The sequence below is a fragment of the Ursus arctos genome, unplaced genomic scaffold (genome assembly GCF_023065955.2).
Source record: "Ursus arctos isolate Adak ecotype North America unplaced genomic scaffold, UrsArc2.0 scaffold_19, whole genome shotgun sequence".
Taxonomy (NCBI): domain Eukaryota; kingdom Metazoa; phylum Chordata; class Mammalia; order Carnivora; family Ursidae; genus Ursus; species Ursus arctos.
The window spans coordinates 20562798-20587368 of record NW_026622863.1 but is presented as its reverse complement, the minus strand read 5'-3'; the positions used below and the strand labels follow the sequence as shown (position 1 = coordinate 20587368).

Below are 24571 nucleotides of genomic sequence, written 5' to 3'. Positions count from 1 at the left end.
AACAAATGAATCTGTTACTGATCATTGCAATCTATGCAACCAGCAGTGTGCAGCTAGACACGCAAGAAATTAGAACATTTCAGGAGCAGAGTCTCCTCTTTTCCCAAAATAAATCTGACTTAAACCTAGCATTACTATATAGTATTCTCCTCCTTTGATTTCCTCTCTTCTTCTGTACTTCCCTCACTTTTCTTCTCCCTGACCTAAAACAGAGAGACAACTGAGTTTGTGATCAGACCCGCAATGGTTGGAGTGTTATTATCTGGTTAACCCTGTAAACATCGCTTCATCTCCTAAAGCCTCAGTGCCCTGCAACTGCAAAATGAAGTTGATAACATCACCCGTTCAGGATTGCTGTGCAAGTTAAGTGACATGGTGTATGCAAAATGCAAAGTGTCTAGCATGAGGACTATGCACCTGTCACACAGTAGCTACTCTCCAAAGGGCACCTATTATTATAGACTATTAATAGTAATTGCAATGGTTGTAGTAGTTTTAACATTAATAGAAATAAACTTTTGTTCAAGGCATATGGTACTCTAACTGGACCTGTTACAATTTCTATGAAAATCTGTACTGAAAAGAGATGGTGGTGCTGTAGTATTCTCCCCTACCCACAGCACAAGGTCCCTGTGAAATGTGAGAATATCTGTCAGATGGACGTACAGTCTGGGCTCCTCTGCCTGAAATGAACCAAAGCTCTCTATTCCGACAAGCACAACATCTTGCGGCAGAGACCTTTTCTGGCCAGAAATCCTTCCAGAGGCTGAGCAGCATTTGCTCTCCCTCTCCAAAGCCTCCATCCATTAGTCTCAGTTTTGTACCCCCTGGGGCCAAGCAAAATAAATCTAATCACTCTTATGACAGCCGTTCAGATATTTGAACAAAGTGATCATGTACCCCCAGAGCATCTCTTCTCTAAACTATACATTCTCAAATCATTTCTTGATCGGGCTCACATTCCAGGCCCTTCAATGTCCTGATTGTCATTGTGACATCCAGGACTGAAAACTCTAACACAGTCTGTGGCAGAATACAGAGAACAGAGAAGCACCTGTTATCTGTGCTGGGTGTTTATCATTGTGGTTGGCAGTCTCTTTGTGTTGAAACTTATCAAGGGTATGATTAAGTAAAATATCCAGATCTATGATGTGTGAATGTTTGCATAGGTAAGCTGTATAGGTATTATTGTACACATTCCTCTCCCTCCCTCTCTCTCTTTCTCTCCCTCTCTCTGTCCCTCCCTCCCTTCCCACCTCTAGTAGAAAAGATCCTTTTCAATAGTTTCAATATCATATTCATGTTATGAGAATTAGATGAGTCTACATATAAACTACTTAGAACAGTGCCTGACCTATGTAAGCCCTAAATGAATGCTAGATATTATTCTTATTTTATCCTCACATGCAATGTGATTGGCTCTAAGGATACATATATATCTGGGGATATGTATCCCAAAATTATGTATAAAAAATGACTGCTACCCTTAATGAATAAGAGCCTCAGGAGGATTTTTTTTTTAATAAACGACCAGTCAAATATTATATCAGAATTAGGCACATGGTGCACAGAACATAAAGGAAAGATATTAAATTAATACTGTCGGCAGGAGAGAGGGAGGGGCAAGGAGAATCAAGAAAATATTTCTGGAGGACAGGACACCTGAGCAGAAAATTTTCAAAGAATATATTGGAATTAGCTGAAGCACACAAGGGAAAGCTTGTTCTAAGCAGGGGGAAGGGAATATACAAAGACAATGATGCTATGGGCATTTGGAGACAGGCAGAGTTTGACAGGTTTTCATGCATTTGGCTTCAGGATATAGATGCATTATAAGATGTTAAATGTCCAGTTTCTAGGAAGTATTCATCCTTTCAGACTGCATGCTTTGTCAGTTTACATATGAGAAATACCCACATGTACTAGAATGAGAAAGCTATGTGAAGACACAGAAGCTCTATGATGTCTAAGCTGTATAAACTTAGACATACAGCTTATCACCTAGAATTGTAGTTTCCCAAAATAGGTGTAATAAGATTGAGCAATAATATGGGGAAGGCATCTCCGTTCTACTAACTGATTAGGATGCTACTGCTTTTACTGCTATGGATATTTTCCATTTATAACACGATATTTAAAACAGATATTGGCCAAATAAAACACGTAAGTATTCTAGAAGCCACATTGTTAACAAAAGGAAAGTAAAAGATGTTTATCATGGAAAAGCAATTACTGGGTGTTGGCATGAGGGTGAGGGGCAGTGTTAGGAGGAAAAGGATAGAGGGAGGACTACTATTTTCAGCTGCTTTCCTGCTTTGAAACCATGCCCCCATTTAAATGATGATTTGGCTAAATCTCTCTATGTCTTCTACCAGAATCTTTTGTAAATACACAAACTTTGAGCTGAAAAAAAAGATAGCCATACTTCATTTTATACATCTGCCACATCCAAAACAGTTTTATCTGATGATTGATTATTTCGTAGCACATCTTTCCATGTTTGCTTCCGTGACTCATCTGACTTAAAGAAATCAGACTGTCTGGGTGCATTTTCCCCCTTCCGTTGATGCAAGCAAAGCGATAGGAGGAGAGCACTTCACGCTGTAAACACACATGGTAAATTTTGCTCCTTTTGATAAACATTTCTTAGTCAATCAAGACTTGCTTGTACTAAAGACTAAATGATGAGTATATGTCAGAACGCAGAGAACTATTAATGCAATTTGGGCCAGTTAATGGATTCTGCTTTTACGGTTTTTCTTTCATATTCTATACCAAAATCTCTTTTGAGGAGCTGGCATGACATGTCGGATTTTTTTTTTTCCTCCTCTCTTTCATCCCTCTTCCCAGCCATCCTTCTACAAACATCTTCGTTGGCAGTAAAGGTTAGCACACATTTATTGAACACCTACCATATGCTTGTATGCTTGAGATACAGTGATGAAGTGTCAATAATTATTGGTCTCTAGATAACTCTCACGGAGAGATGGGGGTGAGACAAGCAAACGGGATAATACGCTATGGCAAGATGGAATTATACACAAGATTCTCTGTGGCGGGGAAAGGTCAGGGGATATTTTCAGAAATGTTTGATCCCTTAGCTCAGTTCTGAAAAATGTAAGATAATAAGGCACAGGAGGCAAAGGAGAGGGGAGCAGAGGGAGAAACACATTCACTGAATATTTACTATTTTTTAGGCACTGTGAGTTGTCACCTTTCTAACTTACAATATTTCTCTGAAGTAGGTACAGACATCCTTACAACTTTATAGATGTGGAAACTGATGCTCACAGAGGTAAAAGATTTGCCCACAGCCAGGAAGGGCCATAACCACGATTCAAACTTGGGCAGCTCGTCTTCCAAGCACATTCACTGAGCTGTGGAATTCTGCTCCCACCCCTGAGAAGAGCAGGGAAGGAGGAACCTGGAGCGAGCAATGCTGTGGACCCTTTAGGTAGGAAAGAGAGCCGCTGAAAATCCCTGGACGCCATGAATAGCAAAGAATTGTTGACAAATGGCCCTACATGGTGACATGAGGGCATTTGACTTACCTCTGCACTGAGCTCTGGGGTCACTTGAATGCCTCTGTATATCTTCTGGCCATTACCACTGCCCCAGGTCCTACTGCACCTGTGTCTCTGGACAGGCCTCCAACTGTGCTAAGTCAATATAAATGTATCCTTTGGACATAGTTTTGAAAAACTGTGCCTGGAGTGACCATAATCAGTAAGCATGGGCTTTTAGAGAGCAATAGGACTGTAGATATCTTTTGGGCAAGCCTCCTCATTCTGGACAAAAAAGAAATGGCTCAGAGTGAGGTAAGTCTTTATCCAAAGTCAGAGTTCAGAACCCAGGCCTCTGCTCACAGCAGAGTGATGTATATTTTTAGGTAATTAAACATCAGGTGACACTGCCTTCCTGACCCAGGAGTGTATTTGTGGGCACAGGAAAGAAAAGCAGCCTAGTACCCAAAATGGGTTCATAAAACTGCAGGCTGGGGAATCTTACTTCCTCCACCTGGTCTCATACTCACACACCTGGTCATCCTGCAGACTTCTCCTAGTCAATAATAAGCACCTATATCCACCCAATCGGTTGAGTCCGTCACATGAAAATGATCCTTGACATCTTTCTCTCTCTCACCTGCCATAACCAATTCAACATAAAGTCCTGCTTCCGTTTCCAAAACACACCTAGGGCATGCATCCTTGTTTGCTGCCACTGCAAATTCCAAGCCAGCAGCCCTCTCTCCTGTTTAACTGCAATGGATCGCTACGCATTCATTCTTGCTTTCACTGGCTCACAGCCAAAACACTCTTTGTCAACAAATACAATCAGATCACTCCTGCTTAAAAAAAAAAAAAAAAAAAAAAATCAAATTGCCCATTGCATTTGGGGTACAATTTCCTTGTCTACAAAAAACCCCCGTTATTCGTCTCTGTGTACTTTCTCAGAGTACAGTAAGCATCATGTCCTCAAACGCCCCAAATCCCATCTTGCCTCAATGCTCTTACACAATCTACTCCTTCCATGGAATGTTCTCTCCCTACACTTATCTTAACTCTTCTGCATATTTTAATTCTCAGCTGAAAAAGAACACCTTTAAGGAAAGCTTCCCTCACTTCCCCTTATAGTCTCTCCCATATAAATTAGTTTCCCAATGATAGTTCCTTGCAAACTCTGAGCAATTACATCACATTTAATTATTCATTTATTAGCAAACTGTTTGACTTTGAGTAAGTCGTTCAATTCTCTGAGCTTCCTCATCCCCGCCTATAAAATGGGCATACTTTGCAGAACAGTTGAAAGGACTGGAATTAAAGCACTAAATAGGCATTCGGTGACTAGCTATGAAAACTGTGATTTTTAAATTCCATCCATAGCCCAAAACAATACTCCGCACAATGGAAAATCAATCACGGCGTAAGACCCAGAGCTAAGGTGACTATCAATCAGAACAGAGAGACTTTTCCGGAATATTGCCTCCCCAAGAGGAAAGCTCAGAAGCCATCTGTGTATACAGGCCACCGTGCATTCCATTTTGACCTATGGAAACACCATGATTAGCTCTTAGCCACAAAAGAGGCCACTGAAAAGGGGAGAGAAACATACACAACTGGGGAAAACACTGAAATACAGCTTATGCTGTGTACGTTCATCTGTCTTAAGCTGAGGACACTAAAGAAAGATTTTTGTAAAAAGCTTTCTGCATTGGATAACAATGATTTCTGCCTTTCCTTTCTCAACACAGACAGTCAAAGCTCCAACGTTCATAAAAATTGGAACACAGAGCTCTCTTAAATCCTGTTGTCCAAACCATAGACTATTTCCAAAGCAAGCCAGTACCAATCTTGAATAACATTTCCAATGGTTCTCCTGAAGCACAAACACATTTAAATGCGCCTATTCACAAGTTTAAAAAAGAATGTAAATGTATGCACATACGAACATTGAAATAGCCTTCTGTGAGTCCGTTTAATAAGCCAATCTCTTAGTCCACCCAGCAAACAAACTAGAATTAGAAATCAGAAGCGCCACTGTCATTATGCATACCTGTAATTCATTTTAAGAAGTTCACATGTTCCAGAAAAGTTGTCTGCATACCACCATTTTGTAAATTGGATTATATTTCTAAAAACACTGAAGGAGGTAGCTGTTTTAACTAACATCTGAATGAAACCTTCGGCAAAGTGAAGAATAATTTTTGTCATATGAATAATTGGCATCATTAAATTCATTTTGTAAACAAGGGACACTTGTACCATGTTTAGATTCAAGCAGATGATCCATCTGCTCTTGGTTTGGGGATTCATTCATTCAGTGAGCATTTTTCATGCATTTGCTATTCATGTATTCATTCTACAAATATTTACTGAGTGCTTACCATATGCCTGGCACTGTATTAGATGCTGAGGATACAGGAATGAACAAGAGAGATGATATCCTTTGTCCTCCTCAAGCTGGTAGCTGGTACCCTAGTGGGGCAAGGTGATGATAAACACAGATAAATAAAAACATACAATACAATCTCAAGTAGATATAATGTTACAAATAAGAATAAAGCAGTCTAAGGGGAAAGAAAGAGATGGACTGCAGAGGACTGGAATGTTGGGTGGGTGCTTCTGCTGATGGGAGAGCCAGGAAGTCCTGGTTAAACAGGCAAAATGAGGGAGCAAGCCAGGAGAAAGCCTTGGGGCAGGGTGCTTCAGGCAGAAAGAACCGCAAATGCAAAGGTCCTGAGTCTGGAGAATGTTTATGTTTGAACAATAGCAAAAAGAAAAGTGTGGCTTGAGTGATCCAGGGAAGGGTGGGAAGATCAGTATGGTACTCAAGAATCAGCCCACGATGCACCTTCTAGACTACACGTGGAGGTTTGCGTGAGGCAACTGTTCTCAGTACCAGTAGGCAAGGAATAGAAGACTCAATCCACACATTTCTTCCCACCATGGAAGGGATGGTGTTCCAAATAAATTAACATGCTTATATCTTTTTCCTTGTATCCTCTTAATTCTGCTCTTAACTTCTCTGCCTCTATTGCTCTTCCCTCCCTCGCTCCCTTCCTTCTTTCATCGTTTCACAAATATTTATTTTGTACCTATTGTGTTCCAGGCAATGTGCCTATGGATCTGATGGATGCCCTCTGCCCTGTGCATAGAGAAAAGTTCTCCCTTCTCCCCACACACTCCCCATTCATATCAAAACTAGAATCTGTTGCACGAGCTTCTCTGCTGGGATAACCTGTGAGTCAAACACACATAAGTTGGAATCCCAGCTCCACTATGTACCTGCTGTATTGTATTAGGCAGTACATATAATTTTCCTGTTGTCTCAATTCTCTCATCTGCAAAATAGGGATAATAATACATACTGTGATGGAATGTTTTGATAATTTCTAGTTTTATTTATAAGCCAGTGATTATTATTATTACATTACTATTTCTGCTTGTTTCTTCCTTTACAACTTGAGCCTCAAAGTGAAAGGAAAGACATAGTTACAAGGTTTGGTATGAGGCTAAAACTGTCTTCTGATTCTCTAATGTTCTAGAATATTGTATTTCTGATTATAGGATATAACCCATGGGATCTGACAACCCAAGATGACCCAGCATGGAAGCAGCTGGAAAGCTGTTTGTGCCTGTGGGAGATTGTGTTAATGGCCTCAACTCTTCCTCCTTCCCTGTATCTACACCCTTTGCCATACAACTCTGAAATTCCTCTCACTAAAAAAGCAGATTTTATTTCTCCACCCCTTATCTTTTGATCTGGCCATGTGGTATGCTTTGGCCACAAAAGCACGAGGTAGAAGGGACAGTTTTCAGTCCTAAGCCTGCACCCCAAGAGGCCATGCATATATCTGCATGACATCTTGTGCCGTTGCCATTGCCATGAGAATATGCCCAAACTAGTCCCAGAAGGGGGATGAGAAATACAGGGAGGTGAGCAGTTACCCTGGCCTAGCTCAGTCTGGATCAGGCAACCCCAGCCAACCCACAGAGGAGAGCAAATAATTGTTATTTTAAGCTGCTGTATGCTGGAGTCATTCATAACCTAGTATTATTATGGAGATCTTTGATATACTATTTTAATTTAATCAAAATATTTATTAATAGACATTATCAATCAACCAAACATATTTATTGGACTTCTATATTTAATACACCGGGGGTGAGGATACAGGCATAAATCAGAAGGATATCATCCCCGCCCTTGCAGAACTTATAGTCTAGGTGAGGGAGGAAAACAAAGAAATGCTACTGGTCAGAGTTGAAAAGGGTCTGTTTCAGAGAAGGGGGTTGCCTGGAGTCAGGGTTTAGCCTGAAATGATTGGCTGACTACTCCTAGTGGTGGAAAGGGGAACTGCATCTAAGAGGTGCTCTCACTCTTAAGAAGAGTAGGACTTAAAAACCGCAGAATGTCAGCTCTGGAAGGATCCTCCCCTGAACTTCTCTTGGGTGAGCTCTCATTTACAGCTAGGCTCAGAGAAAGGGAATGAGTTACACAGGGTGACTCAGGGAATTCGTGGCAAATCTAGGACAGGACACCTGTCCCCAGGATAGGCACATCTAATTCTTATATGACCTCAGATGGGTCTGTCAGTAAACTTTGAACTGCCATAAAATTCTTAGCCAGAAGTTTCATTACTAACACCATTTAAAGTAAGATTAATCTCCACTATTATTATAATTCATAATTGTAACATGACTCCTTTCTCGCTCAGGGCATTTAAGGTATGATAATAACTAGACCTCATAATTAATAACAGTAATTGATGCCTTTCATTTATTGAGCCTCTACTCTAAGCACAATTTTGATGGCTTTAGATATGTGGGCCCATTTAATCCCTGCAACAATCTAGGCACAGAGAATAAGCCCCATTTTATAGAATTGGAAACTGAATGTCAGGGAGATAAAGTCTTTGCCAAGTCATAAGGCTAGTAAGAGGCAGAATCAAGGAATCGGACACTGATCAAAGGCCTGTGGTTTTTCTACTTTGCTCTGCAGACCCAGTTGTGGCAACCTTTATCTGAAATGCTGGTTCACAAATAGCATTCTTGTTCCATCTTTCTCAATGTTCTCCCTCTGCCTAGAGAAGGCACGACTGGAGCCCACCGCAATGTGATAAAACTATCTCCCTCCTTGGATCTTACCTCACTTTTTACACCTTATACCAAAGGATGCCTCTGGAGCAGGAAGCTTTGAGAAGACCTGGGGGAGCCTGGAGCTTCTAAGTGGAAACAAGGAACTGACTCAGCAGGGCCTGGCTATCTTCAGAGTCTGAGGAGAGGCACATCAAAGGGAGGAGAGCCTGGTACCTTTGATGAAGGAACCAACAGGAAATTATTAGCCTCATGCTGACAAGGACAAAGACAAGAAAAGCGCCATTTGGGCCTCATCTCTCTCTGGACTAGAAGAGGCAGGAAGCATAAGGGGCTGTTTAATCCCGGCTCCAGAGCAATGTGAACCCTGGCTTCCTCCCTTGAAGAACAAGGTGAAGGAAAGGTGAGGCAAGTTAAGATAAACACCCAAACTTCAGGCTGCCTGGATGAACTGAATCTTTTAATTTAAGCTGTCAGTGGGTTCTTTCTTCTCTCACTCTCTTTTCCTTTTTTAATCTAAACTGTAATCACACAATACTCCACCCAAGTGCTTGATATGGATTTCTAAGACAGATCCTAACATAGTCATAAAAAAAAATCCCTTCTGAAATGTGCACTTTGTACTGTGTCTATGTGTAGGTGTGTTTAAAATGTCACGAACTGGAATACCTAACTCTAGTTCCTAGGAATTAATCACTTAGAAGAGTGAAAGGGGGAAATTAACTTGCTTTAACACTTATAAGACTCTCCAAAGCAGGCGCCAAAATAGAACTTACTGAATAGACGTATGGTTATCTTTCTGTAAGAACTAAAACTCTTAAAAAACAAAACAAAACTCATTTTTCTCCAAAATTGCTTTGCAACCCCCCGCCCCCCACCAAATTAGGGCTCAAATGCAGGTCACAGACTCTCACAGATTCCTCATAGGGAATAAAGGTGTAGAAAGTTTTTTGAGGGTAGGGGGTGGCCTTTTTTAAAGTAACAATTCAATGAATTTTAGTTAAATGTGTAAATTTGTGCGAACACCACCACCATCTGATTTTAGAACATTTTCAACACCAAACAAAGTTCCCTCATTCCCATCTGTAGTCAATTCCTATTCATACGCTGAGCCAGGACAACCACTGATCTGCTTTCTGTCTCTATAAATTTGCATTTTCTGGACATTTATATAAAAGCATCATACAATATGTGGTTTTGTATCTGGCTTTTAGCATGTTTTCAAGATTCATTCATAATGTAATATGCACCAGTATTTCTTTTCTTTTTAATGCTGAATACTACTTCATTTTGTGGATATACCACATTTGTTTATTTGGCAGTTGATGGATATATGGGATATTTTCAAATTTTGACTATTACGGATAATGCTGCTATGAACTTTCAGATACATGGCTTTGTGTGGATATGTTTTCCACTCTCTTGAACAGAATCAGAGGCACAGAATTTTTGGGTTGTGCAAAGGGCTATTGACACTGATAGACACTAGGCTGCATCTGATTCAGATATGCTATGTCAGTGGAATTCTACCAAACAATTCTTAACTTACCTTTAAAATCAGCTGATACTACCTTTCATGAGTGGGATGGTCTAAAAAAAAGTCCCCAAAAAACAAATACCAACCAACCAACCAACCAAAAACAACTGCTCTCATTTGGTGAATTCTGAACAGAAAGTGGAGGGCAAATTCCACCTAATATCAGATCACACGTGTCCAGGCTCCGTCTGTGGACATGCCTCCAAAACGGAATTAATTGAAAATTTTCTCATGTATCAAGAGATGCCCTCGCTATCACAGATGCTGGTCATCTTTATGTATGTGTAATTAGACTGACAATGGCTTCACGGTCCCTTTAATGCCATGAGGAGAGGATGAGAAAATGCTGACATTAGTTAGTAGCAGAATAAGCGCAAAATCCAGGTAACTCCAAAGGAGAGTGTAACTTCTCTACAGTGTAACTTCATTCATGAGCGAGGGGGCGCGGTGTGAGCACCCCATCACGGTCCCTACGCCCCGCCAGAGTGAGGGGACTTGCGGCGGCAGCCTAGGACACACTGGAAGTTTTTGGGCTTAGGGCACACGGGAGTGGCAGATGAAAAGACAGCACCAAAGGGGTTGAGAGGAAGCCAGAGTGTGGAGAGGCTCGGGTCAGGGCCCATCCTGAGGAGGCGGCAGAGGCAGGTACCGCGTGCGACTCACCCGCACGCTCCGGAGAAGCGCTGGGCCTCCGTGGCCTCGCCAGTAGCTCGCTCGCACCTGGCGCGAGTGAGGCGGGGGAGCGCGGTGTCCAGCACCCAGAGGCCTGTCACCTTGAGGCCTCTGGGACGTGGGGGTGGCGGGGGGGGCAGAGGAGCAAGGGAAGCGGGCAGCGCAAACCTAGCACCCCCTCCCCCAGCCGAGGAATACGCAGTTTAAAGGCCACGGCCACGACGAGGGCGCGAGACGCGCGCTGAGGGCGCGGTGGGATCCCGGAGGCCGCGCCGACGGCGGGCGCGCCGAGGGGGAGGAGCGGCGTGCCCGGAGAGCCCGCCCCGCCCGCCGCCCCCGCGCACGCTGCAGGGCGCCGGGCAAACCCACCGATCCTCGCGCGCTCGCAGCCATCGGTGTGGCAGTGGCCTTTAAACTGCCCATTCCTCCGCTGGGTGGGCTTCGGCCGCCCCTTCGCCTCGCCCGGCGTTCTGCTGCCTTCCCCTTTCGCGGACCGTCCGAGGCTTTCTCCTTCTTACTTGTGCTCGTTTTCCGTTAACTCCTCAGCTCCTCTCCTCCGCGTCTCCCCGCTCTCCCTCCGCGCCCTGCTTACCCTTCTCCTACCCGGGCCCGTCACCTCTCCCCCAGTTTCCCATCCTCATCCCTGTCCCTCCTGGAGATTCCTTTCCCCCGTTTTCCCTTTGCTTCTTCACCGTGCTTCCGCCTCTTCTTTTTCCGCCACCCCCCACCCTGGAAACTTGTTCCAGCCAGGGGTCCCCACCGGGTCACAGTCGTTCCCCTCCACCATCAGGCCCGCGGAGTGTGTGGGTCCCCACACCGCTTCGGGTACCATGAGCGCCCCGCCCAGTCCCCGGCGTGATTCCGAAGCCCCCACCTCGGCTGCCTTTTCTTCCCCGCCACTCCGCGAGGGCAGGAAGCGGCCCGGGTCTCCCTCCCTCTAACGGGTCCTCCCAGAGGGATAAAAGAGAGGGCCGAGGGAGGATGCGGGCGCTGCACCCTCAGGCCCTCTCCCCCGCAGAGGCGCACTTCCCGCAGAGCCTTGGTGGGTGTGCGGCGAGGGGTCCCTGAGGCAACAAGTGACGCTGCCTGCGGGCGCCGTTGGTACCTGCCTGAGGCGGGGGCCCAGGCACCCTCGTGGGTGGGTGGCGGGCGCAAGGCCGACTCTGGCGAAACGTTCCCCGCGCCCCCCTCCGCACAGGAATCAAGGCGGAGGTGGGGGGACGGAGAGAGAACAGAGAGACGTGGCTCTTCCCAAGTCTGAAGTCTCCCTCCCCAGGTTTCCCTACCCGTGCCCCAAGCAGAGTTTGCGAGAAATGGGGGAGGCACAGGGTAGAAGCCGCCGACGTGGAGGGATTTTCGGAAGGTGGGGTGGTAGAGTGAGGAAAGACAATTCCCGATTGCCTCCCCCGCTTGGGCGATGCTTTCCTCCAACCCACCATCCAGGCCTCCCGGGCAAGGGCCCAGCCTGGCCAGCTGGAGCGGATTTGGGCGAAGGAGGAAAAAGGGGCTCCCAACCCCTCCCCGGTTTCCCTCCGCCGCCCTCCCTGATTGGCTGTGCGTCCCTGGAGCCCAACTTCAGTCGCTCCAGACTCTGTCTGAGCCCCAAGGGAGCGGGAGTGCAGCGACCCGGGGCAGGCCACGAATCCGGGGGTCGGCATCTGTGGGGCCCCCGGGGGGAGGGGCGCGGACGGGGTCGGCCCCCGCAGCCTCTGCCAGGCCCAGCTCGCCGCGTCTCGCGGCCTCGGCTCCTCTCCGCCCCCCGCCCTTTCCTTCCCTCCCAGCAGCGGCCTCCCTCCTCCTCCGGCCCCCCCACCCCGCCCGCCACCTCCCCCCGGTTTCTCATTCCTGCCACTAGCGCGCTCGGCGGCTCATTCCGCGGCCGCCGCCAGCCGAGGGGAGCGTCGCGAGCAGATGCCGCGGGGGCCGCTCGGAGCCGCCGCCGACTTGTGAATGGGACCCGGACTGAGGCCGGGGTTGACACCGCTCCGCTCGTCTTGTGCCAGGGACCGACGGCCCGGAGCTCGCGCCCACCCTCCAGGGCCCCAGGTGAGGTTCGCCGCCAGTCCCTTCCTCTCGACTGGATGGGGCTTCTTGGGGTGGGGGGGTGTCTCTTGATGAGCATGTCTGGGGGTGGGGGGAAGGAGGTCTGACTGGAGAAGGTTTCACTATTGCAACGCAGAAACGGGGGGGGGTGGAGGGCGGAGGTAAGAGATTTGTTTAAAAATCAAAAAGGGAGAAGGGAGCCAGCTGTGGGCGCGGGCGGCGCGGAGAGCAGAGGCGCCAGATGTGCGCTCCAACCGCTCCCCGGCTCCGGCCTCCTCTGGGGTCTGCGCGGAGGCCGCGGGAGAGGGGCTTTGCGCGGGGCTGGGGCAGAGGCTGCAGAGCTGCGCTCCGGACGCGCCGACTGCCCGCGGTCGGGTCTCTGGGGAAAGTCGCCCCCGGCGCGGGGCCGGCCCGCCCGCCCGCCCGCCGGCGCTGCACCTCTTTCCGAAAGCGGCGACGTGACCGCGCTCTGCAGGGTTCCTACCCTTTCCCCCAGGTCCCCGCCGAGCGCTCCCGGGGCTCAGCCCTCCTTGGCGACCGCGGGGGAAGCCCTGGAAAGCGGAAGGAACCCGGCTCGGGTCGACTGCGGCCCCGCACTTTAATAGCCGGTCTTTGGGTCCGCTGACTGCGGCTGAGGGGCGGCCGACTGCGGTGCGCGCTCCAGCCCTCTAGTCGGAGTCTGCTCGGGAGCTCCGGGGGCCGCCTGTTACCTCCCGCCAGCCCAAGGGGAGGTCCGCGAGCGGCTCAGACTCGGGCTCGGGTTGTCTGGGGCTTGCGAAGCCTGCCAGGGTCAACGTTAACTTTGCGAACCAAGCCTTGCCCTAAGCCTGCGCCTCCTCCCAGAGCGCGCCAAGCCTCTCCCGCTCCCCGCACGCACGGCCCTCCTCCCTTAGCTTTGCCCCGGAACGCGAGGCGGCAGGATGGGAAGGGTGGCGAGGAGAGACCTTTTCCCCCGCAAGCCGGGCAGAAGTGTAAGGAGGGCCAGCTTCGCTCTGTGAAGAAAAGAATCCCCAGAGAAAGTGGGGTCGGGGAGGGCCCCGGGTCGCGCTTCCTTATCCCTTTTTCGCCAAGGCCCTCCTTTCGCTGGGGCGGTAGGGTGTGTGTAGGGGGGTGCTCCTCACGCCTCCCTCTCCCGGGTGAAAGGTTTTCTAGATGCTAGAAAAAGCCCTGTTGCTTTTGCTGATAATGCAGCAGGAATTTCACGGGCCATCGCACTGCTATTAAGAAATTACATCTTTTAATTATTTAATAATGCCATCCCTGCAAGACGACGGATTGTCCCTCAGGGATGGGGGTAGCGGGTTGTTCCTGAAACCCTGCTATAGGGGGGTATGGATCTGTCTAAAGTCTTCTCTCCAGTTTACCCCTAAAAGAAATCTTGTTCGGGTGGTTCTGAAATCTTTCCTTGTTTTCCTCTTCGAATCTTTCCTATCAGGTTAATATGAGGCAGGGAGTAAGTTTTCGGTTTAATCAGAGGGAAGACACGATAATTAATCTGGCAAGAGGATGGATCAATTCTTTATCACTTGGGCTTGCAGCAGACATCGATGGTTTTGCGGGGTGTCTGGCTTTCCCCGGGATGGGAATGTACAAGTGTTCTCAGGAGCGAGGATCAACCAGCATCGCTTCAGCACATTTGCCAGGCTAGGCTCTGAGGGCTAGAGCCTAGCACCATGGGAGAGAAGAGAAGGGGCTGACCTTCATTTCATTAATCCTGAAATTATTTTTCCAATACACGAGAGATGCAGACATCAGAACACAGAAGGAGTCCCAGCCCAACCCTAGCTGCAGGGAGCCTGGTCTTCTTCCAGCAGAACAAAGGAATAAAAGTTGCAAAACAAAGGGACAGAGTTGTGGTCAATACCAGACAGATCCTGTAGCTCCTGGTCACTAAAGTTTCTTACTCCTGAGCTCTGATTCCAAGTTTTAGAGTTGGCCAGTGGGCCCTGGAATTCGAACCTCCATGCAAAACTGAAATCCTGCCTAGTACAAAGAGATGTGAGTAGTTTTCAAATATAGACCAGGGAAGGGCATCTGAGAGGCCAGGAAACTTTTGTTTGAGTGAGAATTATCTTTACATCTTACTTTTGAAACATTGCAAATTAATGCATTAAAAATGTGTTGCCGCCAGGCTTTATTGTTAATAACAATTATTGTTATCATTTTTGTTGTAATTTGCATAAGCTGGCCATTTTATTACATTGTTTGAAAAAAAGGAATACCTTCCCAACACACAGGCACCCCTGGAGTGGGGGATGGGGAAGGAGAATGAAGAGGATGGAGATTGTGGATCATCTGTTGAGGCCCAAACATGTAGGTTTACTCAAACTGGGCTTATTGCTTACTAGAAAAAAGAGGCTTTTAACATAGTTCAAATTGAAGCAGTGGACCATCTTGATAGCACTTCAGAACTTCGATTATGTTCAGTATTCTTATCAGAACACCAGACAGTAAAATTACTAGAAACCTAAATTCTATTTTCAATTAAGATGCAATCTTTTGTTAATTTGAGAATTAAAAAAAAAAAAAGTCTCGGCTCTATTTTTTTATGACCCAGAACTCTTGTTTCCTCTTTGCAGGGATGGCAGTGGATGTGTGTTTGTTTATTTGTGAGAGGAGAGGGGGACTGGGTTGGAGAGCCATGCCATGATTTGGGGGAATACAGATCAATTTCATGCTCCTTTAATTCACTTGTCTTCATAATTCATGGTTTTTCTTCCTCTTTGAATAGAATTACATGGCTGCCTTGTAAAGATTCTGGTTTTGGGGACCCTCGTATGGGAAACGCTATGACTTTGACCTCAAGGCTTGATTTACAATGCCAGAGCTACACTCCCATGAGCCTAGTGTGTCTCGGAACCTTGCCCGTGAATGTCTGTGACTTATGAAGTTGACAGTTCACATAAACTTTGATACGTGATATTCAGATCTATTTTCAGAACCATCTAAAGGAGATCTGCAGATCTGATTTTAGTTTTCCTCCATTTTCAGTACGTTTATTTATGTAGGCAAATGTTTAAGAAACATAACCATTTTGTTTATTTATTTTCAGTATTTTTTTCACTTTGATCATAGGCATACCTAATCATTAATAATGATAAGACACTGGTCTATGGAGTTTGAAAGTAGGTAGCAAACATTTTCTCTTAAACTGTCAAGTTTGCAGAATGACTGTGAATTCCTCAGTCTTTTTCCTGGAAAATCTGAGCACTGTGTAAATTCACCAGCCAATGATTTAAGGGATTGAAATGTGGTTGGGATTTTTTTTTTCCCCCGTCTTATAAAAATGGTCATTGTTTCAGAAAAAGTTACCTAGTTCGTCTGGAGCCCCCATTCTAGATCTGCCAAGCATTTGGGTTGTCAGCCTTTCCAATCCAATGTTATTGCCCCTAAAATATGTAAAGATCTTTGGTCTATGTGGGCTAGGGGAGAGACATCAACAGGTATGTTAAAAAGAAAAAAAAAAGTAAAGCTGGAGAAAGTTGGACAAATTCTAGCACAACAGTAGTACTAAGAATCCATGAGGATTCCATCAGGATTACTGTGATAGCCATCCACAGCCTCTTCTATGGGCAGGAAGGACTAAAGAAAACACTCCAGGATGATAATTAGACATCTTTCTGCTATAATTTTACCCTGACATTGAGAGCCTTGTGCATCTCCGGAAATGGGCTCCTTCGCGGAAGATTGCACTTGTGGCCACTAGAGGGCAATGGCGCCCTTCTCCAACTTTCTGCATGGGCCCCATCTGCTTTTGAGGGCACCATGAAAAGCGGTTTTGTTACCACCAGCCTTGTCTGGCCCTCTCAGGAGAGACCGAACTCAATCTAGCTATGGTTCAGGCTACCGCCTGAGCAGTTTGTCAGGATTAACATCTTTCTAGTCGGTGGATCCGTTACCTTCAGCCTCTTCTTCCCATCTTGGAGTTTACTAGAAAGTTGGAAAATCTTGTAACTTGAGATTGTCTGAGCAGGAGATGCGTGGGGGCTGGGCTGCATGATATACCAGGTCAGCTCTCACAGAGGCTGTGATCTGGGAGGATTTTCTGGCTTTTTTTTTTTTTTTTTCCTGCCAGAAAGAGCATCATTTGAGACTCCGAGGGGAAGCGAATGAATAAGAAGAGAAATATTAGTGAGATTGCTGTGGTATCATTGCCTATTCTTTCAAGAGGGTTTGAAGACATCTGCAAGACATATCTAATTTGCAATAAAGGAATAGCAGTTTGATCTTTGGTAAACACTTTGGGGCATGGAGCTTTAATATAACTGTAAATGTTATACTATTTATTACCTTTAAACCATTCTTGATATTGCTGTAAAAAAAAAAAAACTAAATTTAGCAGAGAGTAAAATTGAATTCAAGATTGGTCCTCATGCACTGGAGTTTAATCATTTGACTTTTTTTTCCCCCTCAGTGATATGGAAATTACTTCTTATGATTAAATTGCATATTTCAGGCTGCACAAATTTATATTTGTTACTGTTTGATAGTGTCATTATGAAAGTTCAGAAGAATAATGTAAAAAAACACTAACGCTATATTATAATTAAGAGGAAAGCTCTATTAAAAAAAAATAAGTACTGTCTTAAGTGGATTCCTATTTGTATTTTTTTAAACTGAATACAATTGCCTCCTGGTGAGTCAGCAGTGCAGTTTCTTGCAGCTCTGAGTGTGTTGGAATGCAAAGGCCGTTGATGAAGAAGGAATCAATGCAAATGGATTATGGGAAGGAGTATTAAGTAACTCAGTGGAAAGTAAGACAAAGTGTTTTGTAAACCAATGCTCACTCACCACCGGACAGTTTATTTAACTGAAAAAAAGAAAGTGCTTTTAAATTGTAAGGGCTTGTGAATAATGCATGTTTGTTAGAACTAGAGGCAAAATTTCATTGTTATTGGGTTTAATTAGTCATCAGACTGTTGCAGAGTTCCAGAATTCTTATGCAGATAAATCATTGTTCTCATGGTCTGTCCGGTTAAAATTTCAGCTCAGGCAGAGAATCTGGTAACCCAGGATATTAAGTGAGATAGGAGGATGGGAGAGAAAGGAAGAAAAGAGATAAGGGAAGGGGGGAAAAGTGTGAGAGAGTCTAATGGTGCTGTTCCTCATGGTAGGCCAAATACTGGTGTCCCCCTCCCTTTCTCTCCTTGAGACCCATGTGTGGTCCTGAATCCAGAAAGCTGTCACTAACAGGTTTACAGGCCACAGAAAACAGTGGCCGGGATCTTATTCTATTGCTTTCTGGCACTGAGAACTCCTCACAGGATACTGTGAATTTTTCTCGAATTTTTCTGGGTTTTGCAGGTGAAGAAAAACCTTCATTCGCTTCCTCCACGAATTCCCTTCTTTGCCAGAAAACTGCATGATGTGGTCCTCTGCACTTGCATGATTTCACTAATTAAGAATTTGTAGGAATTTCTGGAAGATACTGACTTTGGGTGCAGTGTCTTCCACACTATGATGGTTACCTAACGTAGCAACAGAAGTGGTGAAGTCTGCTCCAGGGTTTTAGTTTAAGACGCATGAAATCTCTTTTCAGCCATCATTAGGCTCCATCAGTGAGTGCAAACAGTGAGAATTTCGAGTAGTATCCCCGCCACCAGTGGTGTTTATTCTCAGTAAGAACCAGCACAGATGCAGACAGGGATAGATGTTATGGGATACAGTGCTGTGCGACCACTCTCACCACGGATCTCTGGGAAGGCGTTACCTGTGATCACACCCTGACGTTCTGACTACTTCCATCATCCCCGAGGCTCAGGCTTGGACCAGCTATTCAGACAGCAAGAAAATAGGGTGAGGAGCGTGAAGCCAAGGTGTGCAAGTGCAGAGTTAGATCCTTGTCTTTGTTTAACATTTTGATATTTTGTTCATCATGGACTTTCTCCGTTCAACACGATTTTATAAAATATCGCATTACAATATTATTCATCTTGATTATGGAGTTTTTTGGCAAGCCCTTACATTTTGTGCCCAAGGACAGTGCCTCACCTGACTCACCCTAATTCCAGCCCTGCCAAGTCCTTTGATCCATCTCATCTCCAGCTCCGATGCTTCGAGGGTATATGACTGAGATTAAGCAACATAACATCTCTAAGACTCAGATACCTTATCTGTTATAAGGGAAACCATAATAACACTCATGTCCTAGAATTGTTAATGGTAAAGTGAGAATGGAGTGCAGTGCCTGATTCATGATAAGCACTCACTAAACGTTCAGTCCTTTTGTCCTCTCAGACCTGGGCTTCGGCTTTATAGACGATAGCAGTTCTTTCATATAATTACGAGGCCAAAATCCTGCACTGAGCATTCACTTTAGATTGAGGCCTCTACCAATTAGGGATGAATTGTTTATTAGTGCCTCCCTTTTTTGAATTATTTCCTAAGTTTAAGTGATCCATCCCTCTTCCATTTAAAATATTCAAGAGGCAGTTGAGATTTTAGAGATAATTATGGCTTTTGAAAAGTGCCTGCCTCCTTCTCCCACCTTTGCATTTTTCTCTCTGTTCCTTCTACATACGGGTTCCCTGGTAAGTTGCCCTGAAGTACTATCTTAATGGGAAAGTTTGCTAACCATGCGATGTTGAGATATTCATTACAAGGTTTGCTTTCATTTAAAAGGGGCTCATTACTATTCCAGACTAGCTTAAATGATAATTAGCCCCATGATAAATCGTCTCCATTTCAAGCGTATTCCTGTTTGTTTTTCAGGTAAATGTAGTTTGGGAATTTAAGGGGGTGGAGCAGTGACCATTTTGACTGATGAAGAGACTACGGCTGAAGAGCCTCTTGCCCTGCCCGTGGTCTTCCTCAGGCCCAGGCAAAAGCACAGTGATTCGGTACAGCATTGAAAATATCAGGAACCCTCATCCCCCCCTCCCCGCCCCAGCCCTTAATAGTTTTACAACTGTGTTCACACTCAATGGCACAGTCAGCCTGGGCTTTCCAAGGCTCCTGGACCTTCCAGGTTGTCCTGCTGTGTCCCATCTGCAGCCTTCTTGTGTCATGTGTTTCTACCCTAGGCCCAAAGCCCCTCCTGAGCGCACCTTGCAAGGAAAGGAAATATCTCCCTGTGTTTGCCTGGAAAAGGGAAGGAAGAAGAGCCAACTTGTTCATATCCTACCATGTGCCAGGTGCTGTACCTGACACCTCATTTATTCTATGCCCTCACCCTGTGGGGAGGGTATGAGCATCTCCAGTATACAAATGGGGAAAATGACTCTTGGAAGCGTTCTGGACCCTTGTTTAAGCTCCTGGGGCTTGAGGAAGGAAAGCTGGGTTTCCCCGTCTGTCCGGAATCCACATGCTCTGAAGCTTTCTACTGTGTGTGCAAACTGGGGTCTCCCTGGATTTCTAGAGAAAAACAGTTGGACCGAGAGCTGAGCTGACTGCTCAGACCCTGTGCCCCTATAAAATCCCAAACCTTATCCATCATAAAAGGAGCTTCTGAGATCTTCTGGTCTGACTATTCTTTCAGTATGTTTTCTGTTTGCCATTAATCCTGCAGCTTCGTACATGTCCTGATGACAGCCTGCTACCTACCTCTCAGGGAACGCATCACACTAGCCATGACCCGTTAACTCTGTTCATTAAAATTCCCCATCATAGAAGGACCTAAAATATCCCTCTTTTGTAACTTTCTCCTAATAGTTATTCTTTGCCCCTGCTCTCCATCACTTTTTCCTCCTCCTGACAGCCCTACAAATATTTGAAAATCAGTATCAGATAATAGTTAAAATCTAACATTTATTGAGCATTTAGCTAGTTTCAGTTACTGGGCTAAGAACATTCTATATAATATGAGACTTATAGTGACTCTATAAACTGGTAAGATTATTGCTAGGCTCTTACAAAGAAAAACAAAACAAAACAAAAAAACCAAAAAACTCAGAAATTCCCAGTGTTCCAAAAAACCAGTAATTGGAAAATGCAGGCCCAGAGCCTTTCATTAAAGTGGTGACAGAGAACTTGGACCTGCTACTTCCTGAGTGAGGGGTGGACATTCCACTTTACCAAGTAGGAATCAGATGTGTGAAGTCATTAATGGAATTGTCAGCTATTCCAGTCAACCTTCGGTTAGAGATGAAGGTCCAAGGACGCAGAGAGGAGCCACGACTTGCCTAAGATCACGTGGTCATTTAGGGCAGATAAAGCAAGAACTGGGCAATCTTGGCTGTTAACTCAGTCTCTTACCAGTGTCTGTAAGCAAATTTGTTTTTGTGGGTTTTTTTAGATTAGATTTACTAGTGGTCTGATTTTTATTTAAACCTATCACTAGCTCCATTATCTATCTATCATCTATCATCTATCTATCTATCTATCTATCTATCTATCTATCTATCTATCTATTATCTATCCACACAAAGATACAACCTGTTATGTTATTAGGCAGTTAAGTCGTGACACCTATATATGGGGCTTTCTGTGAATCTCTATTTGGAAATCATAGTCAGTCAATCCAATGTCATTTGATAATATTTTGAAAACTGTACTATTAGACCTTGGCCCTCACGTCTGTCCTACCTTATAGTCACTATCATTAATATCTCCATTCCGTGTTTGCATAGGTAACAGAGTTGAGTGGCATCTCACCTTGCCACCTCTTGCAAACACGATTTCAAACCCATTCCTTTGTCACTGACTTCAATGAAAGGCTCTGGGCCGGGCACACAGAAATAGTCATATCATAAGGCCTTCCCTCAGGGAGCTGCTGTATCAGTGGTCAGAACATACCATGTCTGTCTATCAAAACTCAAGGCTACAAACATAAGTGCAGCAAAGGGAGTACAAATTAATAAGGCCACGGGACCAATGAGTCACAGCCCGTACAGTGATCAAGGATGGTCTGGGGAAGGAAGGCATTTGTGGCTACCATGTCCTGATGATGGCTGGGGCATCATTAGTGATACGGGGTGCATTACCCCTGGTGCAAATCGTCTAGGCATTGGGAACTTTCCTTATTAGACATACTTCCTTAGGTGGAGTCAGACTATCTCTCCAGAGGTCACATTCTTTGATACAAGCCTTTGATGCCATGCAGAATGGATGTAGTTCTTCTTCCACATTTGTTACTCAGTATTTATTGCTTTCCAGGATGCCTTCTCCCCAGCCCTAACATCTCCAGAGTGAACACCTCATTCATTTTTGCTCCAGCTCTCCGCAGAGGGAAGGACTGAAGACAAAAATCTAGGCAGCTAAACACTAGACTATCCCCTTCCTTCCACACACTTCTTTTATTGCAGCCTGAGGCTACATTACATTAGCTTTTATTGCCAGTCACATCACCCAGAGGACTTATGCTCCACAGTTTATTTGTTTATTTGTTTTTCCTTATGTGCTGCTGTTAAGTCACATTTCCCCACCTGTCCCTGTGCACATAAGACATGACAGGTACCTTCGGTGGTTGTTAGCACAGGCTCTGAGTCAGACTGCCCTGCTGCCAATTTTGTCCTTGTCACTTCTTAGCTGTGTAGATCACTTTAACCATTTCTCCACTTCCCCATCCGTATGCTGGGTTAGCAATGTCTACTTTGTAGAGTGGCTCTGGTATTAAACGCTATGAATACATAAACATTCTGAAACCAGTGCACAGGATGGGATTGCTATTACCCTTGTCTCAGTTCTATTTCATATTCTTAGGTTCAGTCCATGGATCCAGTCTCCCAAAACATTTTTAAGTTTAAATCTTTAGTCTGTTATCCAGAATATCTGTCATCCCTCATAGCCTCATGCTATGAGTTGCTTTACTTAGTTACTGACCTTGCTTGGTAAAAACAAAACAACAACAGCAATAAAAATAACCAGAAAAGGAGCAGGGGCAGAATCTTATTAAACAAGACACTTCCTGTTCAGTGATTCAACAGCCTGGAGTACAGCAGTCTACATGCGCGTCATTCCTGGGAGTGCATATTTGTCATCTTGTTTGCTTGTTTGTTTGTTTGGCTGCATAGCAGTGGAACCCCCTCCTGTGTTTGGAGAATAGCTCACAATAGGATTCTCAGTAGAGAGAAGAACGCTCCTTTTACTCCAGAGGTGGTTGTACCAGCATCTGATTTCTGGGGCCACCCGGGTGGTAGAGTAAAGCTGTCCCCGCTCTTGTCTAGCAGAGACAGCTGCGTGACCTCCTCCACCTGTTCCGTGAAAGTGTCTTGTCTGTGGATCTGACTGTCCCAGCCTCCTGACATCCCTCTCCATTTTCCGAGCCTGCTTCTCTAGCCTTCCTGGAAGAATTGTGCTACCGTAGGTCTGATTCTGTTGCTTTGAACCAAGAAACCCAAAAGGCTTCATTTCCCTGCATGTTTTTGCAAGACTGTTGTGAGAAGTCTTACCCACTGCAATACTGAGTGGGTATCTGGCTTTTGAGCTCCTTTCGAATGTTGAAGAGAATATTGATAATTAGGTGCTAGGGTGTGAGGGTAGAACAGAGGGAGCCTTTATTAAACATTGAATAGTTTAATTTGGGCAAGAATTAGGCAAAATGTCAGTACCTAGACCGAAGCCTACTGATACAGCTTAGTAGATGAGGTGGGATTTCCTTGGGAAGATATGGCAGACAGCATAAGAGCTAGTCACATGGATGGCAAATGGTCAGTTGGAAGGGATGGGGCAGGTTGTGTGGGCAAGTGGCCCATGGATGCTGGCCAAGGAACCAATGCAAAATTCCCGAAAGTATTATCCAGGGGAAGCTAAGGCCAGATTCAGGGACAAGAATCCAAATTGGATCCCTAACCCAAAGGCAGCTAGGTAGTAAAGAGTATCCTAATTCAGAGCCAAACATCTTGGAGAAGGCAGGAAGGAATACATAGAAACTCTCCAAACATGGATGGGAGTGTGAAAGATGCAGCCATAAGAATGGGCTAGTCTCCCCAAGTCATACCCTAGCTTCTGGAGGGACAGCTCCCACAGTGTCCTGGCAGCATGACCTCTGTCTTGGCCCAAGGGTAGAACGATAAGGTGACACTTATCAGTGCTTACAGCTGGGTGATTTGGGGCAGTGAGAACAGACAGGTATAAGCCACCTCTGAAGTTGGCTTCATACCATCCCAGGACAACTTTCCTCACCCACCTTTGTAAGAAATCAGCATCACCCTTCCAGAGAGGGAAGCCTTTGGGGCAAGCACAGAACTTCAGAACTGTCTAACGAGCCAGGTAGTTGAACATAGAATGGCTTCGATTTTGTGGTTGATGAAGCCTCTTTCCCACACCTGACTCCATTATCACCAAGCTGCTTGGGACTCTTGGAGCCATGCATTTCAATTTCTATGCGATACTCCGTGACTGGTCACCATGGACACAAATCCAGACCACAAACCACAGATGACTAACCAAACAGGTGAAGCTGGGTGGGCAGCTGTGTTAGTAGGTATCAACTTTCTATTATCTATTAAAGCATGCATATTTAAAGGTTTTAAATATTTAAAAATGTATTTAAAGTTTTTATAAAATATTTCATTGGCAATAGCAGCAAAACTGTATTTAAAATCCAAACCCAAGCTGAAGAATCAGAGATTATTTCTGCAAATAATTCCAATTCACAGCACTTTGACCTAAAGTATCCCAATAGTGACAGGAGATTGCTCTTGAACTGGCTTGCTCCCCTATATCCTTCGTATAGGGACACGGCTGTACTACAAGATATAGTTTTCATTGTTATTTTATTCTTGGGCACCTAAGATGCAGTATATAAATGAAGTGTCACTATTACTATTATTATCTTAGAGTA

At 45.2% G+C, this 24571-nt stretch overlaps 1 protein-coding gene and 1 long non-coding RNA gene across 3 annotated transcripts in view; one reads left to right on the top strand and one right to left on the bottom strand.

Moving 5' to 3' along the window:
• Positions 1-11048, bottom strand: part of LOC125283315 (uncharacterized) — a 335578-nt gene extending 324530 nt beyond the window's left edge. The window contains exons 1-2 of the long non-coding RNA XR_007191057.2: positions 10798-11048; positions 5885-5975 (exon numbers count right to left, since the gene is read on the bottom strand). This is a non-coding gene — a long non-coding RNA (uncharacterized LOC125283315). The remainder of the gene's footprint in view (positions 1-5884; positions 5976-10797) is intronic.
• Positions 11049-12644: 1596 nt separating this feature from the next.
• CDH11 (cadherin 11) overlaps positions 12645-24571 on the top strand; it is a 145113-nt gene continuing 133186 nt past the window's right edge. The window contains exon 1 of one of the 2 annotated variants that reach the window (XM_026494903.4): positions 12645-12852. The gene's annotated coding sequence lies outside the window, so the exon portion shown is untranslated. The remainder of the gene's footprint in view (positions 12853-24571) is intronic. The other variant, XM_057314134.1, reaches the window with a different exon arrangement.